A 6318-nucleotide genomic window follows, 5' to 3' on the forward strand; every position below is an offset into this window, starting at 1 on the left:
TTTTCAATTTCCAGTTACCATTTAGAGTTCTCTTTATGTCTTTATAGTTTTCTTCTATCACAGTTTACATCATTGTTTATATTAAACTTCCCCTGCTTAAATTAGTGTGTGATTTCTACCACCTGTTTTGGTTACTATAATTATTTTAAAATGTATTGGATATATGAGTTAATGTAATCATTAAAAATAAGACATCAGAGTGCTAAGACTTGTAAAAGGCGTAATACCAGGACTACTCATTGATCATGTCATTGTATGCTTAAAGAATCTAAGAAGTCAACTAAAAATGCTACAAAAATTAGACAATGCTACAAAATTAAATAATTCACTAAATCAGAGGATGTAAAATTAGTCTTTAGCTATCATTAGCTTTTCTATGCAAAATGAAATCAGACCACATACACAATAAAATGCATTATAATAAAAGCATTCTTAGAAATAATTTTAATAAGATAAGCTTATTTTTTTTTTGAGTTGGAATCTCACTCTGTTGCCCAGACTGGAGTGCAGTGGCCGCTCCCAGCCACCGCAGCCTCGACCTGCTGGGCTCCGGTGATCCTTCCGCCTCAGTCTTCCGAATAGCCGGAATTACAGGCATGCGCTACCACATCCAGCTAATTTTTTGATTTATTGTGGAGATGAGATCTCGCCTGCCCAGGCGGGTCTCGAACCTGCGGGCTCAGGCAATCCACTCACCTCAGCCTCCCAAAGGTGCGGGATTACAGGCTGAGCCACCAGATAAGCTTATTTTTAAAAAATTTAAGGTACAAGTAAGTTACATAAAAATTTAGACTTCCTCAAATTGAGTCTACGCTCTAGGATAAGAAAACTCAACTTCCTAATAATTTTAGTTAAATGCATTATTTTTAAACTGATTAGTTTTTCAGTAAACTAATTCACAATGCAACACTAAAAGTATCATTAATATTTTTTCACAACTTGATAAGGTGATAATTTTATATCAAAAATAAATGCAGGCATGCCTCTTTTATTGTGCTTCGCTACATTGCACTTTGTAGATATTACACTTTTTACAAATTAAAGGTTTGTGGCAACTCCATAATGAGCAAGACTGTTGGTGCCATTTTTCTAACATTATGGGCTTACTTCATGTGTCACATTTTGGTAACTCCTCCAGTATTTCAAATTTTATTATTATCATAATATCTGTTACTATGATCTGTGATCATTGATTTTTGATATTACTATTGTAAATGTTTTGGAGTGCCAACAACCTCCCCATGTAACACGGCAAACTTAAAACTTAAATGTTGAGCATGTTCCCATTGCTCCACTAATCAGCTGTTTCCTTGTCTTTCTCTCCCTCTCCTCAAACCTCCCTATTCCCCGAGACACAACAATATTGAAATTAAGCCAATTAATAAGTGTCAATGACCCCTAAGTGTTCAAGTGAAAGGAAGTGTTGCACATCTCTCACTTTAAATAAAAGGCACAGATTAAGTTTACCGTGGAAGACACATAGAAGGTGGAGAAAGGCTAAATGCTGGGCCTCTTGTACCCAACAGTTAGCCAAGTTGTGAATGCAAAGAGAAAGTTCTTGAAGGAAATTAAAAGTGCTGTTCCAGTGAACACACAAATGATAAGAAAGTGAAAAAAGTTTTATTGCTGATATGGAGAAAGTTTTGGTGGTTTTGATAGAAGATAAAATCAGCCATTACATTCTCTTAAGACAAAGCCTAATCCAGAGCAGGATGCTAGCTCTCTTCAATTGTTTGATGGATGATAAAGGTAAGGAAGAAAAATCTGAAGCTGGCAGAGGTTGGTTCTTGAGGTTTAAGGGAAGAAGTCCCCTCCATAACACAGTAGTACAAGATAATGTAGCAAGTGCTGACACAGAAGCTACAGCAAGCTATCCAGAAGATCTAGCTAATATCATTGATGAAGGTGGCTACACTAAACAACAGATTTTCAATATGGATGAAACAACCTTCAGTTGAAAGAATATGCTATAGCCGGGGTCAGTGGCTCAGCCTGTAATCCCACGCCTTTGGGAGGCTGAGGTGAGTGGATTACCTGAACCCGCGGGTTCGAGACCTGCCGGGCAGCAGACCACATCTCTACAATAAATCAAAAAATCAGCCAGGCGTGGTAGCACATGCCTGTAATTCCGGCTACTTGGAAGGCTGAGGCAGAAGGATCGCCGGAGCCCAGCAGGTCGAGGCTGCAGTGGCAGGGAGCATCCACTGCACTCCAGTCTGGGCGACAGAGTGAGACTCCAACTCAAAAAAAAAAGAAGAAGAAAGAATATGCTATCTAGAAAGTGCATACCTAGAGAGAAGAAGTCAATGCCTGTTCTCAAATCTTCAATTGGCAGACTGACTCTCATTAGGGGCTATTGCCGCTGGTGATTTTAAGTTGGAAGTCAATACTTATTTACAGTTTTGATGCTGAATACACTGTGCCTGTGCTCTATAAGTAAAATAAAAGAAGTCTGGAAGATAGCACATCTGTTTACAGTGTGGTTTTCTGAACAGTTTAAAACCCAAAAGTATTTCTTTGAAAATATTACTGTTTATTGACACCATACCTAGTCACCCAAGAGCTCTAATGGAGATGAACAGGAAAATCAATGTTTTCATTGGATAGACACAATATCCATTCTACAGCTGATGGACTGAGCAGTCATTTAGACTTTCAAGAATTATTATTTAAGAAACACATTTTGTAAGGCTGCAGCTGCCATAGATAGTGATTCTTTTGATGGATCTAGACAAAGTAAATTGAAAACCTTCTGGAAGTTTGAAAGAAGATGATTCCAACCCTCATAGATGGTTTGAAAGGGTACAAGACTTCAACGGAGGAAATAACTGCAGGCGTGCACTCTTAAACCTGGAGCATGTGTATTGCCTGTGCATAAGGATGAGTCCACCTAGGTGTGCACACTTGAATCTGAACGTGTGTATTGCATGTGTATGATGAGGCTGAGGCCACCAAGTGTGCACACTTGAACCTGGAATGTGTGTGTTGCTTGTGTATGAGGGAGATTCACCATTCTAGATACTATTAAGAACATCCATGATTCATGGAAAAAGGTCAAAATAACAAGTTTGTAAGAAGATGATTCCAACCCTCATAGATAGCTTGAAAGTGTTCAAGACTTCAATGGAGGAAGTAACTGTAGGTGTGCCCACTTAAAACTGGAACACGTGTGTTGCGTATGTATGAGGGTGAGGCCCCTAAGTGTGCACACTTGAACCTGGAACGTGTGTGTTGCTTGTGTATGAGGGTGATTAATCATTCTAGGTACCATTAAGAACAACCATGATTCATGGGAAAAGGACAAAATAACAGAAATTTGAAAGAAGATGATTCCAACCCTCATAGATGACTTGAAAGGGTTTGAGGCTTCAATGGAAGAAGTAACTGCAGGTGGAGTGAAAATAGCAAGAGAACCAGAATTAGAAATGAAGCCTGAAGATGTGACTGAATTCCTGCAAACTCATGATCAAACTTTAACAGATAAGAAGGTGCTTCTCATGAATGAACAAAGAAGGTGATTTATTGAGATGAAATCGATTCTGGTAAAAATGCTGTGAACATTATAAAATGACAACAAAAGAATTATGATAAGAAGTTAGTTGATAAAGCGGAGGCAGATTTAAGAGAACTGACTTCAATTTTTTAAAAGTTCTACTGTGGGTAAAATGTTATCAAATAGTGACACATACTACAGAGAAATCTTTCATGAAAGGAAGAGTTAATCAATGCCACAAACTTTATAATTGCCTTGTTTGAAGAAGATGCCACATCTCAACCTTTAGCAACCACTATCCTGATCAGTCTGCGGCCATCAGCATTGAGACAAGACCCTCCACCAGCAAAAAGGTTACAACTCACTGAAAGCTTAGATGAATGTTAGAAATTTTTTTGCAAGATGTATTTTTAAATTAAAGTATGTACAATGTTTCCTCAGACATAATGCCATTGCACACTTAATCGACTACAGTATAGTATTAATATAACCTTTATATTCACTGGGAAACCAAAAAAATTCATGTGACTAGCTTTATTGCAATATTTGCATTATAGTGGTGGTCTGGAACTGAACCAGCAATATCTCTGTGGTTTGTCTGTAAACAAAATACTCTGTAGGAAAAGAACAATGAGAAGATAAAGTCCTGGCAGATGTTTAAAGCATACTGTACAGGTATTGTATTAAAATTGCATTGCATTAAACATGTAATTAAAATAGCATCATATTAAATATGATCATACATAAAAAACTGATAAAACAGATGAGAAATTTCAGTAACAGACAAGTGAATGTATGTGTGTGTGTGTGTGTGTGTGTGTGCGCGTGTGTGTGTGTTTAATATAAGACATCTCAAGTAAGTGGGAAAAATATGGGCTATTGAATTAATAGTGTTGCAGAATTTAGGTAATATCTAGGAAAAAATATAATTGAGTCTATATCTGATACTGTACACCAAGATCGTTTCAAAAATAAGAAATAATTTAATGCAAAAAGTCAAAATGTTAAGAATACAAAAGAAGATTATTTTATAATCTCAAAGTGAAGATGATCTCTGTAACTAAGACATAAATTTCAGGAGTCATAACTGAGTGGCCTAATAAATTCACCTATGTAAAATCTAAACCAAAAAAGTATCTACATTGTGAAAAACCTAGACGTAAAATAAAAGACATAACAAATTGGGCAAGAATTTTTTTTTAGCTCATTTTGTTGGCAAAGGGCTAAGCTACCATGTATGCAAAAAACTCCTATTAGCAAGAAAAATAACAACCCAGAAGAAAAATAAACAGATTTCATGAACAGATGTGCTATAGAACATCAACTGCAAATGACTCCTGAACATGTAAAAAGATGCTCTTCACGCATAATAAGACAAATATTGCTGAAAACTATATTGAGATATATTTACCTATCAGATTTACAAAATTAAATTTCCAAATTTGCTAACACAGCATTGGTAAGGAAGTAGGAAATATGCTTTTACACATTGATCACAGGTGGCAAATTGGTACAATAGGAAGACATGACTCTTTGGCAATACATAACAATATTGCAAGAGTTTATATCCTTCCTCTAGAAGTTTCACTTCTAAAAATTTACCCGAGAGGTTTATTTGCATACATGCAGATAAAGATGTCCAAGGACATATATGTAGAATATTGCAACCCTATGAGTGACAGCAAACAATTGTAAACAATCTTATTTTTCTTATCTATTTAGAACTAATAGAATTAATTATATTATACCCCCAATGGAATACTATTCAACATTTTTTAAAAAGTAGACTCATTAATTAACATGGAAAGATTTTCAGGATGCATTTAATGCAGAAGGAAGGCAAGTACATAACAGTCTAGGGCACTGCTATCAGTAGAAGTGTGTTTTTTTCTTGACCTAAAAAATAATCTGAAAAGATAAAGAAGAAACTAGTAAGATCGATTCCCCGTAGGAAGAGATGGGAATGGGGCAGATGGTGGATGGGGAAAGGAAGAAAACTTTTTACCGCCTATCTTTTATAAGTTTTGGTATTTGTTTCATGCTTATTGAATGGTAGCAGTTTATTAAATAAAACAATTTGAAAACTCAGGTAAATATTTCCAGTCTGCCATAATACTGCAAAACTGAATTTTCTGAAATGTAATCGAGTTTTGTTACACGTTTAGAAATCTGAAGTGGTGCAACACACTTTATGTCTTGAGGTTTATGCCTTGGCTTTCTGCAAGCCAGGTTTCACTGAAATTGCTCCTCAAAATTCACTAACACTTTCCTAACTCCCAGAACCAATAACTCTTTTTCAATTCTCTTCTCATTTGAATCCCCTGCAGTGTTTGATGCCACTGTCCACCCCCATCGTTATTCACACCCTACCTCTTTGTTAGCACTCTTCCATCTACTGGAGTCCTGGTTCTCAACCCTAATTCTGGGCTTTCCTTCAAAGTACTTACTCTTTCTTTTTTTTAAATTATAAAGATGTAGGGTACAACTCAGGGTTAGGTATACAAATGATTATGCAGATACCCTTGTTGATGAGGTATGTCCCTCCCTCCCCTAGCAGTTTCCCTCCACTGCCAATCCCACTCCCCCTCCCCGGACAGTTTCCTACGACTACCAATCCCTTTCTTATAGTATTATAATTGTTCAAGGTCCACTTACAAGTGAGAAAATATCGACCACGAATAGCCAAAACAGAACTTACTCTTTCCTGAGCCCTAGGAACAGCAGGATAAGTGAAATATTTTTCAATTGGCTGGAGTTTGTAATACTTACTGTCTCAAGCTTTTAACAATCAAAAACTCTCTTGCCAAAAACTGAATATCATCTTT

This window comes from Carlito syrichta, unplaced genomic scaffold (genome assembly GCF_000164805.1).
Source record: "Carlito syrichta isolate Samal-C Ts95f unplaced genomic scaffold, Tarsius_syrichta-2.0.1 Scaffold307112, whole genome shotgun sequence".
Taxonomy (NCBI): Eukaryota; Metazoa; Chordata; class Mammalia; order Primates; family Tarsiidae; genus Carlito; species Carlito syrichta.